This window comes from Schistocerca cancellata, chromosome 8 (genome assembly GCF_023864275.1).
Source record: "Schistocerca cancellata isolate TAMUIC-IGC-003103 chromosome 8, iqSchCanc2.1, whole genome shotgun sequence".
In the NCBI taxonomy this organism is placed as follows: Eukaryota; Metazoa; Arthropoda; class Insecta; order Orthoptera; family Acrididae; genus Schistocerca; species Schistocerca cancellata.
The window spans coordinates 75,135,279-75,154,978 of NC_064633.1; positions in this window are offsets into that span (position 1 = coordinate 75,135,279).

Consider the following 19,700-nt stretch of genomic DNA (forward strand, 5'->3'; position numbering starts at 1 on the left):
CCAGCCGTGGAGGCCGCCACGGAGCGACCTGTTTTCCAATCTCTCTTATAACCGGTTTCAGCCTACATCGACCATCTTCAGGCGCTACTGGCCAAGGCCGGTATATGATCAACAAAACACTCGTCACATCCATTATGAAACTATGCTTCATAATAAATCAAAACTGTACAAGTGCGAGGAGGATTCGCTCTCCGATGGTTCCATACGATCTTCATTATGTATATATAGATAATTATAATGTGTAACTGAATGGCCTGGTACAAGTCTTTCTATTGGACACCACCTCAATGACTTGCGTGTCCCTAACCTGTCCCAGTTACGCAACGGGGCAAAGTAGTCTTACAGTTTAACCCGGAATCTGAACCACGTGTTGTTTCTGTCAGTTCCTCACATCATTTAGAGGTGGAGGATAAAACGATATTAAAAAATCCTTAGTCTGACATCCGGCAACCCCTCGATTCCCAGGCACGCGCTTTAGGGCTAAACAATATTTTTTCCTTATGCTCTTTTATTGTACTAAAAACAACGAATTACATTGTTATAATAGATGTGATACAAACTTAATCATTGACAATCCATCCCTGAAATTGTTACACTAATCGAGGAATTAATTTTTAAGTAAATAAACAAACAATGGAATAGTGACAATACTGGTCACAATTCGTATGCACAGCATGTTCTTCCAGCAGAACATTTTCATGGTCCCATGTTTTAGATGTAAATATAAGAGCAGAATTTATACAAGTTTCACAGAATTAGTCGCATAATATTTGTTTTTTTGTGACTGCTGACGTTATCCTATGCCCATTCTTTCAAAAACAGTTTTAAGTCAGTTTCCATACTCGTTTTTATGATCTGACTGCTTGATAACCAGGCCGAACAGATATGAAGATGTTCGTCTGTAGGTTTTATGAGTGAGTTTGCCAGTATCAAAATATGCGACATGAGAGGGATACTCGGTAAATAAGGTCCTATCAGTCGCGAAATGAAAACCAGTGCGAAAATTGAAAAGGTTTTATTTGCAGCAGTTAGCTACACTTTCCAGCTACTTCTGTACATCGCCGCCGCGTTCCATCAACTTTCCTATACTCTCGTCATAGAAGCCAGCCGCGTGTGCTTTCCACCAAGTATCTGTGCCGGTCTGCAGACCGTTGTCTGTGCTACAATGTTTTCATAGCCAGCGGTTCGTGTGAACCGAAATGAAAATCAGAGGGAGTCACCCCCGAGCGGTAGGTTGGGCGATCAAAGTCTTCCGATCCAAAACGCTACAGGAGCGTCTTTGTTGCCACTGCAGTGTACTTCTGAGAATTGTCATGAAGTAGGAAATGCACGACAGTCACGTTATGTGGGTTGCGTGAAATTAAGCGAAATCTCGCGGTAGCCACCTATCCTTGCCGGGGGTAAACTATTTCCTAGGCATCTTTATGTGCCCACTGTGCGCTCCAAAATGAGAAGAACGGCGTGACGTGACGGACGGGCATACTAGGGAGACTGCCCAACACATCTGTGAAAAGTTTTAGCAGATTATCACTGTGGTTTCCATTTTGGGCCCAATCGGACCTTACTTTACTAATAGTCCTCATATATGGCCGTACCTTTTCACTGCACTGACTTAGAAGCGTAGATTATTTACACAGCCAAGAGCCCGTAGACCTTAGTAAATGATACGAATTTCAACTTCATACCTCTAACCGTTCCTGACCAAAGGGGACCTTAACAGCCGCACAGACAGACAGACGGACGAAGGAACCCTAGCAGTTAAGTATGTGTGGCAAGTGTACTTTGTTTTCCGTATCTTTCGCGCTAGATGCGCGCGTCCTGTATACGCAATATCTTTAAAAAAATTATGGAAGTTAAGTTGTACCTACCTGCTCGTACGGCATAACGACCAGTGCGCTAGCTGCGAGAGGGAGGTGAGCCAGACCAGGAGTAAGTGTGCACGACGGCTTAACGATCGTGGGGAGGTACGTCTTCCAGCAGAGGGTGGTTTTTAGGCAGTCTCCCGTAGTCTTCTGGGCGAATGCTGGGCTAATCTCCCTTTTCCGCCTCGTAGAATACGGTACAAAAACAGTTAAAATACCGTAATAGACACAATGAAGTTTCCACAATTCACAAACAGATATCGCAAGCGACTTCCCTCCCATCGATGACATTGACGACTGGTGTTTGGAAGTGCATCTGAACACCAGTCTAAGAAATAAAATCCTGGAAAAGCGGGCCCTATACTACACGGGATTAACGCTAGGAAAAAGAAAAAAATGAGTGAAAGGAAATTCTACCTGTTAGTCCTCATAATTAGATACGCACTCCAAGTCTCTAAGTAGGGGAACCATGCGTAAGGCAAAGTAATGTCTCGCAACAAAGGATCCGGTTATGATACGTACTTACGATGACTAACGATGCTACACTGGCAATTGCAGGGTATTTGTAGACCTCCCCACAAGCTGAGACACGACGGCGCAGTTCGGACGTCGTCTCTTCTGAGACTACGGAATCCGGAATAAAAGGCATTACCGAATACAATGTCTTGGAATGCCCTCTGTGTGCGGACGTGGCTGGTGATGGGTGGGCGGTATACCAGATCTGAAGCTTATCCTGCACCATCAGTTACCCTCCCTGATTCTAGGCAACATTACTGCCGAATTGTCTGAAGAGGAATGGAAGGCATGTCAGCATCTAAGCCAACACGCTCCCCTAGCAATATTTTCTTTTTTTTTTTTTTAGTTGTATCAAGTCAAAATTATTACTCAAACTATCTACTTCAAGTAATGAAGTCACAATCAACATCGTATAAGAACTGTATAATTAAAATGGCATATGTGCTTCTTAGAAAACAGCGTATCAGGGACCCGACAATTTGTTGGTAGGTATGTGGCATTAGATGTCTACGGACAGATCATGTAATTAGCGTAAATAATGGGCCACTGATTTGTGTACACGATGATGGCACCTGATAGCGACGCAGATATGTTCCACAGAATTTACATCATGCTAACTTGGTCGCAGAGACATCAACGTGAGTTCACGATAAAGCTCCTCAAAACACCGTAACACTGTCCTGGTCCCGAAACATGGACAACTACACTGCTGAAAGCTCGAATCATTGCCGGAAAAAACATCAGGCATGAAGGGAGCTGTCAGCAGGTCTCCAATTACTACCATAGGTTGCACGCAAACGCAGAACAATGTATCTCGTAATATAGCACTGTTCCCACCAGCCTGCGTCCTCGGAGCGCTGCACGTTCCGAGGCCGCCGTTCACCTCAGTGACGACCGTCAACCTAGTGTAGCACCCGAAGAACAGCCACGTTCCCATTGACTGGCTGTCGAACCCCTAGTCCCGAGCCCATTGTAATCGTAACTGACGCCGCCGTCGGGTCGACATGTGAACACGTAGCGGTGGTCTGCTGCTGAGCACCATGTTCAACAATGTACGACGAACCGTGTGCTCCGAAACACTTGTGCGTGCACCGGCATTGCACGTTTTGGGCAGAGATGCCAAAGATCACTGTCTATCCTACATTACAGAGCAGACAAGCCTCCGAACCGCACGTTGTGTAAAGAGTCGTGAACCTACAACCCAACTTTTGTTACTGCGCCACGTTCGCGCTACGCCACCAGTTGGCATCGAGCGTCACCGTGAGCAGTAGTCATAATGTTCTGGCTTATCAGTGTGTGTCATACCACGAGTGGAAGTTACACTCCTGGAAATTGAAATAAGAACACCGTGAATTCATTGTCCCAGGAAGGGGAAACTTTATTGACACATTCCTGGGGTCAGATACATCACATGATCACACTGACAGAACCACAGGCACATAGCCACAGGCAACAGAGCATGCACAATGTCGGCACTAGTACAGTGTATATCCACCTTTCGCAGCAATGCAGGCTGCTATTCTCCCATGGGGACGATCGTAGAGATGCTGGATGTAGTCCTGTGGAACGGCTTGCCATGCCATTTCCACCTGGCGCCTCAGTTGCACCAGCGTTCGTGCTGGACGTGCAGACCGCGTGAGACGACGCTTCATCCAATCCCAAACATGCTCAATGGGGGACAGATCCGGAGATCTTGCTGGCCAGGGTAGTTGACTTACACCTTCTAGAGCACGTTGGGTGGCACGGGATACATGCGGACGTGCATTGTCCTGTTGGAACAGCAAGTTCCCTTGCCGGTCTAGGAATGGTAGAACGATGGGTTCGATGACGGTTTGGATGTACCGTGCACTATTCAGTGTCCCCTCGACGATCACCAGTGGTGTACGGCCAGTGTAGGAGATCGCTCCCCACACCATGATGCCGGGTGTTGGCCCTGTGTGCCTCGGTCGTATGCAGTCCTGATTGTGGCGCTCACCTGCACGGCGCCAAACACGCATACGACCATCATTGGCACCAAGGCAGAAGCGACCCTCATCGCTGAAGACGACACGTCTCCATTCGTCCCTCCATTCACGTCTGTCGCGACACCACTGGAGGCGGGCTGCACGATGTTGGGGCGTGAGCGGAAGACGGCCTAACGGTGTGCGGGACCGTAGCCCAGCTTCATGGAGACGGTTGCGAATGGTCCTCGCCGATACCCCAGGAGAAACAGTGTCCCTAATTTGCTGGGAAGTGGCGGTGCGGTCCCCTACGGCACTGCGTAGGATCCTACGGTCTTGGCGTGCATCCGTGCGTCGCTGCGGTCCGGTCCCAGGTCGACGGGCACGTGCACCTTCCGGCGACCACTGGCGACAACATCGATGTACTGTGGAGACCTCACGCCCCACGTGTTGAGCAATTCGGCGGTACGTCCACCCGGCCTCCCGCATGCCCACTATACGCCCACGCTCAAAGTCCGTCAACTGCACATACGGTTCACGTCCACGCTGTCGCGGCATGCTACCAGTGTTAAAGACTGCGATGGAGCTCCGTATGCCACGGCAAACTGGCTGACACTGACGGCGGCGGTGCACAAATGCTGCGCAGCTAGCGCCATTCGACGGCCAACACCGCGGTTCCTGGTGTGTCCGCTGTGCCGTGCGTGTGATCATTGCTTGCACAGCCCTCTCGCAGTGTCCGGAGCAAGTATGGTGGGTCTGACACACCGGTGTCAATGTGTTCTTTTTCCATTTCCAGGAGTGTATTTTGTACTGTAGTATTTGTTGCGTCGACTATTATGCGAGAGTTCACACTGACGAGGCTACGTTGACACCGCCGTGTGAACCTGATGGAGGAATACGACTTGTCACGATGAGTTACTACCAAGTAAAACAGCCCGATGAAACTCGCATCATACACAGAAAGAACTGCTTCATTGTAGCACAGAGGGTAACAAGGAAATACTCAATGAGAGGAACAGAAATGATAGTTCTATTCAAAGACAAAAATTACACTGAAGAAACCGCGATTTACGATGGTCCCCGGAAATTACAAAAGGCGGTACACGGTTCTTAAGAAGGTGCGCGATCCCTGTTCATCCCCTGCAACGTGCTCCGGTGCTCGCCACAAAGTCGGTCACGAGTTCTTGTGGTAAGGCGTTCCATTTCTCTACCAGTGCCTTTGAGAATTTCTGGATAGCCGTTGTTTTATGTGGACGTGCTGCTACGCGTCTCCCCAGCGCATCCCACACGTGATCGACGGACGGAAATAGGGCGAACTGGCAGGCTTTCACCGAATACTTCCGCGCACCGAGAGCTGCTCGACGTGCACACTGCAGAACGGAGCGTCCAGCGGCTGCTGGTGCAGCAGTGGAGGGCCCCGCCACCAGAATGGGAGGGCGTCGCATTACTGCCTGCGCTGGCCAAACACGACCCAGCATTTGTAGTGCCCTGAGGCCTCTCTCCTCGAACGACGGAGTCATTTCTGTCCGTCTCATTGCATATTATATTTCCCTTCTGTACTATACTACAGCAGCTCTTTCTCTGTGTGGTTCAAGTGTCATCGAGCTATGGTACTTGGCAGTGACACACGATACGGAAGTTATTTTCATCCTTAAGTTTTGCACACTAGCGTATGTAATATAGTGCCAAGTATTTTGTGGTTACTTCTTCCTATTAACCGCCAAACTTCGGAATCAGTGTAGGATAGACATCAGGACGTGAAACAACAGCGCCGCTCGAGTACTGTCCTGCGGAGCCGAGGAATCCGAAATCCCGGATCGACGCAGGGCGTCGCGCGGCAAAAGTCACAGGAAATGGCAGTGCGCCCTGGGATCAGAGGATTGCCCCGTGCAGCCGGGGCACACAGGAGAAGCGTGTGCAGGCAGACTGCATTCTAAAGTGAAATCGACGAATCTACGATGAGAAAGCTGTTAAACAGATAAACAGTTTTCCGTAATTACACATCGTAATAGTAGCTAACTTGGAGCAGCGAAACTGGTGGGTAGAGTGGCAAATGTGAAAGGAAACCGTCCAACTTTTCTGCGCGCTTTTCCCAGCCGTGCTCTCGAAGTACGCGTCAGTCTTCACAAAAACCGGAAGCCTCCGGCCCACACGTGTCGAACCCTACCATCAAACAATGCTGTGTCACACATGTAGACGTAATGCATTACAAGGGACCCTCTTTAAAATGGCATGCTAACCCAAATCGGTAGATAGCACACTGCGATATGAATTTTAAAGTCAGAAGCGAACAATGACTCATTTTCAACAATTTGTTACAGCTGCAAAAACCACATCTCAAGAAAATATTTAGAAAATACTGTAGTGAAGTAGCAGCCTCTTCGTGTTGTCATGTTTTGTTCTAAACTATTTATGACCACACACACTCCCGCAGGTATTGGAACAAATCCCACGGGAGCAAGCTGTGTGGTATCAATATGACGGATCTCCCGCCCATTTCCCGCAGATAATTAGGATTTTATATATAAACGTAGGCTTCCGCGGCCATTGCCATAGTCAGTTACAGATTGTCTTAACGAAACATTCGTAGATCGTTCGGTCGGCCATTCGGTAAACGAAAAATGTCCAGCACGCTCACCAGCACTAAGACGTGTGAACTTTTTACTTCCGATGATAATTAAAACTTCGGGCCAAAGAAGAAACAAAACTGGCTCGAAATAGAGTATAACAGTGGCGTGTTCAGTGATAATTTCAGATGAAACTCAGCGTGCAGTTTTTTGAAGTTCCAATGTGACAGAACATTGAACCAGCAACATCGATATGAAATCTTTTCATTTTTTTTTTTTTTTCCATATCTGTCACAGTCACGATAGCAGTCATCTCTTCGCGGCGACTGGTCGCCACAAAAATATGACTACTATAGTAACTGTGACGGATATTGGAAACTGAACGTGCAGCATTGTTTGCCGGAACATTTATAGCGTGTATAAATGGTCAAGTTCATCGCTTTCAGCATTTGGTATGGCAGTCATAATAATAAACACACGAACTGTACCTGAGTCGTACCGAAGTAAAACACTGAGGTTAGGCAGATCAGACAAGAGGAGAATAGAAGTTTTCGAAATGTGGTACAACAGAAGAATACTGAATTGGATGGGTAAATTGAGTAACTACTGAGGAGGTACTGAATCAAACGGGGAAAAAACGAAATTTATGGCACACCTCGATTAAAAGAAGCCATTGGTTGATAAGTTTCGTAACAAACGAAAGCGTGGGGTTAAAAATGCTAAAGAGAGACCAACTTATGAATACAGTAGCCAGTTTCAAATAAAGGTAGTTTGCAGCAGCGATGGAGAGGTGGAAAGGCTTGCACAGGATGCAGTAGCGTGGGAAGCAGCATCAAACCAGTATTCGGATTGACCACAACAACAAGAGCAGCAATAACACTTCTATTTATGAAAAGAACGTCAGTGTCATTCAGGAGCTAAAAGCTATAAGAATTACTTTCTATTGCTGCATAGTTCGTTTTAATTAGCGAAAACCACACCGCGGCGTATCTAATCGCTCTGGATACGTTTGGGTGACATGTATTTGATATGGCCTGCCTTCGTTGCCTTATCTTCTGAATTCAGATCTACTCGCTGGAAAGGAAAGCCAGACAAAGGAGGACTACGTTCAAAACGGATATTTTCTTATCTAAACGCAAACCCAATGGCACGACGAGTGATTTCCTCCTCGGCCGAGCAGCTAATCTGCGGAAAACTAGATGAAGCGTCTGCTAGAAATGCGCACGTTGAGGCACCTTGTATGACGGTAGCAAGAGTGAAACTGGAGAGCGGGGTATAACGCGGAACAGAAGGGCGCGTGGAATCTGAGAAGTTACGGTGGCGACCCGACAGTTAGGCGGCCAATAAAGGGTCTGGGGGCGGGGTGGAGGGCGGAGGGTATAACAGGCGCAGCGAGAGAATGTCGGAGTTACGCCAGGGAGGATGGGGATGGGGGGGGGGGGAATCTGCCACCCTCCCTCTCATTCCCCCACTCAGGGGTCGATACTTGCCCACTCCGTGCGCTTCTCAGCTCCCACCTTTCCGGATGGTATCCACTAGTCTACTGACAACAACTGCTTTTCCGAAAAATATCGTCTGCACCTCAAGTGAACATCGCGGTGGCTATGTTCGGACCCCGTAATCAGAGGGTATAAATTATGAAAGTGACGGCCGTCGAGGTGACGGCACATCCTGTGAGCGTTAGGCGTCACAGTCAGACATGACACTCGAAGAGGTTACGGAATTTATCTGTTGGGAAGTTATACTGAATGTGAATGACATAAATAATTATATTTTACTGTTGGGAGGTTATTATATATTTTCTCTGTGGGGAGGTTACAATCTTCACAGCAGTGAAAATTTTTGTAATTTGTAATCAGCACATAATGGAAGGATCCAGTTTCTCGTGTATAGATACAAAGTATTTTGCTGCCGGAACAAGCAAGCATAACGTGGTACCAATTTTCCAGTGAACTCAGTGCTCCCGCATACGACCTGCATATCGTCAACTCTTCTTCAGTGAACATAAACAAACTGCTGTGTATTACTATTAACGGACAACTAACATTGCCGAAAAAACCAAACGGAAAGAGAATAGCGCATAACTGAATGCAAGCGGAACAGGGAAAAATAAAGTGGCCGTTACCCGTATCAACAGCAAGTACTGTGGCTGAATGCAACTAGTTTGTTTCTAAACAAAACACACTGCGCATGCCGTCGGTATCTGCAGTGTTGTTTCAGTGCAGTTCAGATACAATGGTAAATGAGGGAATAAATCAAACGAAATGCAATTATCCTGTAACGAGACACCGGAGATCACAGCGACCCGTATATCAAAAATCTTTGAAAATATCCTTGGACAACGTCACAAATTTTGACGGAGTCTGGGTTCTCCGTGTGCTATACGAGACGGTTTTTCAATATTTGCAAAAAAAAAAAAAAAAAAGAAAAAAAAAAAAAAAAAAAAAAGCTAAAGAAGAAACGAAACGAAGTAGACATAATGGTGGAAGAAAAAATGGTTCAGAGGGCTCTGAGCACTATGGGACTTAACTACTGAGGTCATCAGTCCCCTAGAACTTAGAACTACTTAACCCTAACTAACCTAAGGACATCACACACATCCATGCCCGAGGCAGGATTCGAACCTGCGACCGTAGTGGCCACGCGGTTCCAAATTGAAGCGCTTAGAACCGCACGGCCACACCGGCCGGCAATGGTGGAAGAAATCAAAGAAATCAGAATGTTATGTGTAACTTTTCACGCAAATTAATATTTATCGAGCTGTCGCTGCTTTCGCGTGGCTCGTTAACAGGAAGTTGGAAGAACATAAAACTAACTAATTCGCATGTATACTACAGAGCTGCTCCGTCAATGAAATCTCTTTAGCCGCAAAGTGCGCAGAATCTTTCAAGCGAGCTGATGAAAGAGACTCGCGACTTTGGAAACATCGTACTCACTCCAGTTTTGGTCAGCACAGCCGGTTTGCGAATGTCGCGTCCTTTCCTTGGAAACACCCGCCATATGTTGTCAATATGGAACAGCAAGTCCCCAGCTGACCGTCCAGTATGGCTGTTTGTTTTGACATCTGCGTGCAGCTTCCCGTTCGAGTTACAGGCAGATACCAGTGATTTTTACTATAATCAAAAGATTTTGATTTTAATCTTCAATACCACATAGCTTAAATGGCCATTTAGTCCTTTCAGTAGTTCCCAAAATCAATGACCGAGTTCAAATATTTAAAACGCCATCATAATCTACTCGTTAAGAGGTGTAATCGTACGTTAAAGCTTTAATACAGTGAGTCAAGTATTAAAGTTAGAAGCGTAGGTAGCATAATTCACGGCGAGCAAATTACGCAAACTATTTTCATACATCGTTTCGGAATGAGAGCATTTATCGATTTCCAGCCAATTTTATAGCCGGCCGGAGTGGCCGAACGGTTAAAGTCGCTACAGTCTGGAACCGCACGACCGCTACGGTCGCAGGTTCGAATCCTGCCTCGGGCATGGATGTGTGTGATGTCCTTCGGTTAGTTAGGTTTAAGTAGTTCTAAGTTCTAGGGGACTTATGACCACAGCAGTTGAGTCCCATAGTGCTCAGAGCCATTTTTGAACCAATTTTATATACAGTTTCAAACCTTTCCGAAACGTTACCTCGCTGACGCCTCGCAGAAAGAATATTGAGATGCATAAACAATTAGCTTTTCTAAAAATGAAGTACAAGTCACCCACACTTTACTCTTTGTAAGCCCTCAAAATGGACTTACAAATTTTTCTACAAGGTCATGGTTTATGAATATTGCATTGGACAGTGATAATTATTGGTTTTATCATTTTCCCTCAAATGAACTGTAATTCTGTGAAAATCAAAGGGAGAATGTGATTGATCTGGTATCGGTGAACTCCACAACATCTTTGGGGGACCATAAAAAGCGAATACCGACTATTGTTCCCTTCCCTTCGGTATCTTGAGCCAAGCATGTAAGCATTTGCTTTCATTCACTACTGTAATTTCATTAGTTGAATAACAATTAATTCAGATAATGACGTGTTTTATTTCAAGGAGTTTGACACTATATCCTCGTAATAAATGTTAACAATAATCTTTTTGTAGCTAATCAGAATTTCGTAGGATTACGTTCACTACAACATTTTATTAAATGCCAACAGCCATAGGTTGAATAATCTTAAAGTACAATGCTTGTTGTAAAAGTAAATTTACTTTTTATGCGGCGGATAGTAATCAGATCTTTTTCAAGTCTATGTTCGTGCAGCGCGGCGGTTTATATTAGTATTTTACGCCCGGGCAGGAACAGCTGGATAAAAGTGATAGAGTGTTTTAATTTTAAGTTTCAATGAAAATAATGAGTTGAGGAGTCATCACAAATTTTAGCGTTTTTGTCTAACTAAAATCAAATTAAGTACTTTGAATTTACGCAACGCAACTGCTTATTATAACATTTCAGCCCTCCCATGTCCTAAATACAAAATTCAAACTGTAATCAAAGAAAATTTTGATTCCTCATTCTGCTATTTAAGGAAACGTTACATATTGTAGTTTTTGAAAGTGAAACCAGTTATCGACTTTCTACGAAATTTAAACATTATTTTCGGACATGTCAATCTTAATATTGCTTTCTCAAAGGTTCGACGCTTATGTCCCTTTTTGTTAGTCTATGGGCGACTAAACCGGAACTAATAGAACCATTATAATCAGGGTTTTGTGTCAACTGTAAAGGTTTCGTATGCTTAACGTCATATACATAGTATATTCACTAATTATTAAAGAAAGAAAATAGATGTTTGAAGTTCTTTTATACCAGATGGTTGCAATTAAACTTACGGTGTGCTGCAGTGCGAGCTGTATACATCGGAGGACTCTGAAACATCACAAGTATGTTCTTTAACTGTTGCATCCGCGGAATACGCTGGAAAAGTATTAGTTCCACTTTGTGCCACCAGGTGAAAATATGGCGCTCTAAACAGTCAGAATGTGTGGTGTGGTTGCAGGAAATGAGAGGAACGACCAAACACATGTCACACTTATTAGGATAGGGTCAGAAATTACGAAATGGGTTCATTATGGACTCCCGATTCAGCAACATGGCGTAACGTGGCATGGTCGACAGTTGCTCGTAACATATCCAGTGTAATCAGAGCAATATGTCGTCGTATGGTATTGGAAGTATCTAACCAAATTTGTATCCTTTTATTTAGTGAAAGTATCATTGATAAGAGTGTTCTAAATCAATTATTCAGCAAACCTGCATCTGACTGCGTCTGTGAACTTGTTTCTTGCACTCCTCCATTTTGCCAGAAATGCAAATGACTCAGCAATAAAATTTAAGAGAATAATGCCGTTTGTGCAATGGCATTAAGATGGTAATGGAAAATTAACTTTTGGCCCTGATGTTTACTTGGTTCTTTCATTGGTGGGTAACTTTACTTTACTACTCATTTTCATATTGAATTTAAGCAAAAGGATTTGGATTATGATTCCGGCTGTTAGCTTTAAACACATTGTTGATCTCAATATATATATTGTTGAAATTTTATGTCATACACAAAACCTACCGTAGCACGAAACACTCTTACAAAAATTTTACCAAGCGCTTACTGTGTCAAACCTTGGACATACAAATCCTAACTCTGAATATTATCTAACAAAACCATTTTGAAATCATTATATATCTTCTCATATTTACGTGCTAAGGTTTGGTCTGGGGCAGCGAGCGCGGCCTACCTCGCAGCTGTCACCGCACGCCTGCCTCCTCCCGGGCACCCACCTGCACGTGCCCGGCTCTCTTAACCATCAAAGAACCTCCTACTCAAAGATATTATACGCGTTCCACCTTGCGGTTGGCAACTACCGACTATTTTCTGGAGTTACCCTGATCAGACCTTAGCACATTCCTTTCAGTATCAACAGGAAGTGTCCTGATACATCGCTAATAGTAATTATTTTTCAGAAGTCCCCACAACTAGATGTCACATGGACTTAGACGTCTCTAAATTGCCTAGAGATGATTTGCTCGTTACCGAAGCTTTCTCGAAGAAAAACATTCATCTGACAAGCGACATATGGTGTCACCTCATCTTGCATGAAAAGAGTGGTCTGGGTACAGAAGCGTTCTTGCAAAACTGGAATCACTTATCGCACAAGGAGGTCCTTATAAAGTGCAGATGCCATTGTGCACCTGACTGGCCTGCGAGGTGTCATCTCACGAAAAGAAAAACGAACCGAGAATGGAGGAGCTGGTGAAACCACACCACACAGTCACATCAGCTACGTGCAGCGGATGTTCCTGCACAATATGTGGCAGAGTAGAATCCCGTATGCCACGGATCTGTACATTCGTGGCACAGTGCAGAGTAAAATGTGTCTCGTCCGTCCAAAGAATATTCCCCTGAGATACGTGGTTCACACGCTTGCCAAAACACGAAGGACGAAGTCACGGTGGCGTCGTGGTCCACTTCGGTGCTTCACTTGGTGCGCTCTCTGAACCTTGTAAGGGGTACCAGTGTAAAACGCGCCGCAAAATCTTTTGAGCTCTTGACCGGGGAAGAGAGGATTCCCGTGACACAGCCCTAACACGGACTGCAGACCTCCAGGCGTGTCCGCCACGGTCGGCTGCAGCCACAGCAACTGCCGCGCCTCCGTCTCCCTGCTGCGCCACCTGTTCCTTCGTCATATTCTGTGACCCATCTGTTGACATGGGGTCTCATCGCAGCTGTTTCTATCATCGATATTCCCGCAACGCGGCGCTGCTGCTGCTGCGGGTTTGATAACGCAGGTTTACCAGCAGTGCACAATCTTGCTTCTCAATAGCCATTGTGCTTCCTACGGAAAACTTCAACCAACCACTTACACCAACAGTAACTCCGCACCAGAAATCAACACGTGTTGCCAAGCGGCAAACAGCATACTGACTCAAAACAGGAAAAGTTTCATATTCTGACTGCTCATAGCGCCGTATTTACATCTGGTGGGAGAAATAAGAACTTTTTTCAGCGTACTTCAACCGCACCGATTAATAAACAAACCTGCGATGTTTCAGCATTCTGCGATCTTTGCATCCCACTCTGCAGCATTGAGAACAGTGTCAGTTTAATTACAAATACGTTGTACACGAGAATTAGATTCTTAATGGAATCTGAGTGTAGGGTTTCATTGGTAATTAACTGTATCGCTCGCAAAATTTTAAAAAAATTCTTATGCGACTTACTGAAACGACACAAGCACAGGTAACTGATCGGGAAAAAAAGAAGATAAAAGTGACAAGTGGTAGAAAGCTGGTAAGTTAAGACGGCAATTTTAAACACTGACGGAGGGATGTGACATACGCAGAAGTGAAAACAAGAAACCCTGTATCCAGAGAAAATTTGCAAGTTATTTTAAAATTTGTGCTAGTAGTTTCGAGTATATATATATAGACGTTATTTACTAACATTTATGAAATTTTTAACTTTATTTATGAACTATGATATTCTTTCTCTTTCTCATACTTATGATGTAATAGAGCAGCTGTCATATTGTCGGTGTATTTTAACGATAGATATGTAGTCTGATCACATTTTAGTATTTTTGTCGAAAGTTGATTTTTTATTGGGAGGTATGACAAAATTTTTCTCTGTACATTGATAATTCAGAACAAAATACAGCCCTGAATTTTACAAGAAAAGAACAACTATTATCCAATATAATAAAATGCTTTAACAGATTATACCTCCGACATAAAAAATCAAGTGGAACTTCATAAACAGATTTACAGATCCCGTAAATGTAAGCAAACAGAGTCCCCAAAAGTCACAAAAGTATATTTAATTACATATCTACTTTTAAAATATTGTTTTATATAGGTACCGCTCGTAACGAAGCCATGCTCAACACTAGAAACGAAAAAATAAAAATCACATATGTAAAAAAAAAAATCAATTGCAGCTCCTGTGATAAAATGCGTAAAACGCGTTTCAGTCAGTCAGTTACGCCAGTCGATAGAACGACAGAAACTCGTTCCATTTCAACGAGTTATTTAGTAAAGGATGCTTTGAAAGTAACTGTGAATGCTCGAAAGGAAGACGAATATACCAGTTGGTATACAATATTACAATCAGTTCATAACATTTTTAAAACTGCTAACATGGCGGGGTGAAGGAGAGAATGGAAGGTGCTTAGCTTGCGAGGAAACCCTCCGTTACAACATTACGAACGAGCAGGGTAAGGCTGGACTGCTGACTGGTGACGCCGGCCCCACGTGACGCGCTGGAGAAGTTGCACAGCTGCAGCAGAGTGACGCAAAGCCGCCCCCGCTCGGGTTCGAACTCGTCGCCGCTGTAATTAATCGCTGCTGCTGAACAAGTAGGTGGCTGGCGGGGGCGGCGGCACGGAGGGGGCGGACGCGGAGGCGATGGCGGGCCAGAGGGCAGCGAACGAATCCGGCTGTCTCTTCTCTCAGCGCGTAGCAACGCTTTATCGCTCATAAAGGACACCAGGTTTTTGGACCTAGTAACGAAAATCTCAGAAAGCTGACTAAAACCGAAAGTGAATTGCAACGAAATTTTTATTTCAAACTGGAATGTATATCCTAAAGAAATACCGGACACCCGTGCAAGAGTCATGTTTACAGCTGCTGCATAGCGTAAACAAGGAAAGGGGAATCGCGATAAACTTGAATACATAGATCATTCTTGGATCGAAACAGGAATGTGGCGTGGTGGCGGCTAGAGAAAGAGATAATTATTGGAGGGTAGAGAAGACCCTTAGCTGCTCAGTATATGAACATTATTTGTAGTATGTTCTGCGATGCATCTGTACACAATGGAATTACATGACCATAACATGCATCTGTCTCGGTAGAAAACTAAACATGTTGTTGTTGTCGTTCTTGCAGTCTTCAGCGCGAGAACCGTTTAGATACAGCTCTCCAATCTAGTCTACCCTGTGCAAGTCTCTTGATCTCTGCATAACTCCAACCATTTGAATCTGCACACTATAGCCAAGACATGGTCCCCTTCTACAGTTTTTACCCTTTACACTTCCCTCCACTACGAAATTGTCGATCCCTTGATTTCTCAGGATATGTCCAGTGAACGGATTCCTTAAAGTGGTTAAGGTGTGCCATAAATTTCCTTTTTACTCCTAATTCGATTCGGTACCTTCTCACTACTTATTTGATGTGCTTATCTAATCTTCAACATTCTTCTGTAGCATATTTCAAAGGCTTCTTGGCTGATCCGTTTATCGTCCAGGTTTCGCTTACATTTGTATTCGATATTAACAATTTTCTCTATTTCTGAAAACATATTTCTCCATTTTACATCATCTCTATTTCTGTCATCATCAGTTATTTTGCTCCCCCAATAGCAAAACTTACACTACTTTCAGAGTCTTATTTCGTGATTCCTCGTCATAGCCTGATTTTATTCGACTACAATCCATTACCCCAACTTTATTTTTGTTGTTCTCCTTTTAATCTCTTCTCAAGACACTACCCACTCAGTTCAACAGTTCTTCAAAGTCCTTTCTCATTTCTGACACAATTAAAATGCCGTCGGAAAACCAAAACATTTTATTTCTCCCGATGAACTTTAATTCGTTCTTCAAAATTTCTCCTTGATTTCCTTTACTGCTTGCTCAAATCTACATGCTGAATAACATGGGAGATCGATACCAACTCTGGCTAATTCCTTCCTCAATTACTGCTATTCTTCAATGCTCTTTGACTCTTGGAACTTCGGTCTAGTTATGGCGTAAGTTTTAGAATTAGAGATAATGAAGAGTAATCTGATTATGCGAAAAAAGTAGAAGCTCCCAGAAGGGCTACTCCAAATTATGGTGACAGCTATACAATGCAAGAACCATCATCTACTCAGCTGATTATCCCCGTGAAACAAAGAATATACCACCGATACACTTTTCCAGCAAAAGAGCATACAAATTAAAATTTTTTACACGATACCTACAGCTAATCCAGCTTACAAGCCCCGGCGGCAAAAAGGATATTAAAACAACTCCCAAAGCAAAGTCCCAAAAATGAGGAAACAGATTGAAAATACGCAACACACGAACGGCACTTACACATAGCTGATCATTTCAAACAGCAACATTACGATGTCGGCACGCAACAAACGTCAAATTGGCACGAAGCGTACTACACGCTTGGGTATGTGCAAATGATTAACGTTTTAGCGCAGAAACAGAGCATCTCTGAGATACGCCATCTATGTTCTGTATACCAAGGAAGAGTATGCACAGCGTTTCTCATTTTGAAATCGCATTTCAATCCCAGTTGTTTGTATAAGATGTGAAATATGAAACGTAATATCATTTAAGAAGTAACACCAAACTTGTCAGACATGAAAATGTGTACAGTGTGAATCACCTAAACCTTCTTAAAAGTTCCCACGGCGACGTTTCTACAATATCTATGGTAGTAAAAACTAAAGAACGACATAAGGGCATACACTAGTAATGTGGATTCCGAACAGTAGCGAGACAATTGACCATCATAAGTTGTGTTGGAAGTGACCACCGTCAGCAGCAATACGTGCTTCCAGTCTGGTATGGAACGCCCGCTGCACACGTGCCAGCATTTCAGCGGACATGGCCGAACAACCTGCACTAACACGTCATTGCACAGCATCGGGTGCAGTTGGTATGTCCTTGTTGACAGCGTCTTTCAGCTTTGCGCCAGAAAAAATCAAATTCGTGGATTGGGCCGCACAAGGTACACTTTCTCAGTGATTTGGATACAGTTCGTGAAAGCATGCTGTAGTGCGTCGTGCACTGTGGGCTGTGTAAGTAGGCTGTTCATGTTTTCTTATTGGCAACGTTACGTAGCGCTCTGTACGAAAATCACTGGCTGTGCTGTGTGCAGCCTGTGGCTAGTTTGCATTGTTGTCAGCCATTGTAGTGTTGGGCAGCGGCAGCTGGATGTGAACAGCGCGTAGCGTTGCGCAGTTGGAGGTGAGCCGCCAGCAGTGGTGGATGTGGGGAGAGAGATGGCGGAGTTTTGTAATTTGTCATGAACTGCTACATATATTATGACTATTAAGGTAAATACATTGTTTGTTCTCTATTAATATCTTTCATTTGCTAACTATCCCTATCAGTAGTTAGTGCCTTCTGTAGTTTGAATCTTTTATTTAGCTGGCAATAGTGGCGCTCGCTGTATTGCAGTAGTTCCAGTAACGAAGATTTTTGTGAGGTAAGTGATTTGTGAAAGGTATAGGTTAATGTTACTCAGGGCCATTCTTTTGCAGGGATCTTTGATAGTCTGATTGCGTTGCGCTAAAAATATTGTGTGTCAGTTTAACCACAGTCGTGTACAAATGTTCTAAGGGGACGTTTCAGCTGGACAGCCTTCATGTTGGTAGCACAGGCTCCTCCTAGTCTGCATAGGAACGTCTTGTATTATCCACGGAAGATGGTCTGTTAGGAGGCTGTGACACTCATGCGCGTTCAATGATCCGTCTACAAAAACAGGCCTACGAGCTGATGGTTCACTCTACCTCAGCACACTTTTACACTGCATAGGCGCTGACGTTCTTCCTAACGAAGCCAACGGGGACTGTCAACAGACCAGTAGTTCACAAGGCCAATGGTGGTTGGTAAATGTGGCTTCATCACTAAACGAGGTACGTAATACTTCTGGAGTGTCCTACCTTAATGCCAATGTGTAGAAGTTAACACACTTTTCGTAATGTGTTGGACACTTGCCTGACTCGTGCTGCTTCCTCGGGCGATTGTGCGGGAGCTAATGCGCGGGTCAACTGCAACAGCAGCAAGAACATTAATTTCGCCCTCTTCTCCGGTCACTTGCCATCTCCTGCGTCGTCCAGGTGTTACAATACCGCTTTTAAGTAGCTGGTTGAAGAGTTTGATAAATAATTGTCCAGGTGGTTGACATCTGTCTGTAATAAGAGAAATCAGGGCTCACACAGAAAAAAATTGTGCTCGTTTTTCCCGCACGCCGTTCGAGAGTGGAACGGTAGAGACAGACAGCAAGAATGTGGTTCATTGAAACCTCTGCCAGGCACTTTATTGTAAATAGCAGAGTAATCATGGAGATGTAGATGCCACATACACCATACAAGAACGAACTGCAGTCTTCGTACACTTTCCATACACCATGGACATGTCTGTTTTTACTGAACGCTGCAAGAGAAAATATAACAACATCGTACCTAGCAACTACGCAGGTTGAAAGGCACAAACCAGTGTCTGTGTGGAAACTTTTCAAAATACGATATCTCGTAAACGACTCGTACTAGAATCATACAAGCATCACTGACATTCTAATTTACCATACTTTAGTTGTTAATGCCAATAGGCATTGTTCCATTTACGAAAGTGTATGTTTGCACAAAAAATACTGTTTCTATTATTACAATCTGTTTATTGGCTAACAATACCACCCCTGGCTGCCAATCGATTCTGTGAAAACCGCACATCAACAGCACTTTCCACTCATGCGATATTTGCGGTGCAGGTTTTAGGTGATTCACCATGTATGCAGTGAAGGGCGTAAGATAAGTCATAAGCTGCTGTACCCATGCATCATCAAACAGAAATCAGTTTGCAAAACTTATTTACATTCTTCACATTACTGTACTGAATACTTGCAGAAGTCAAATTTTACGTAACACTCACTTTATTTGATAGTGTTAATACGTAATATGCACAGTAGTTGTTTCTATTACGTAAATTCGCCAGCGGCTAGATCGATTTGACCACCAATAAATCCTTATATTCCTTTTAGACTCAGCTTCATTAGTAGCTAAACTTTTGAAGACTGCTGGGAAGTTATTGAAAATGTAGGTTATGGACTGATAGAC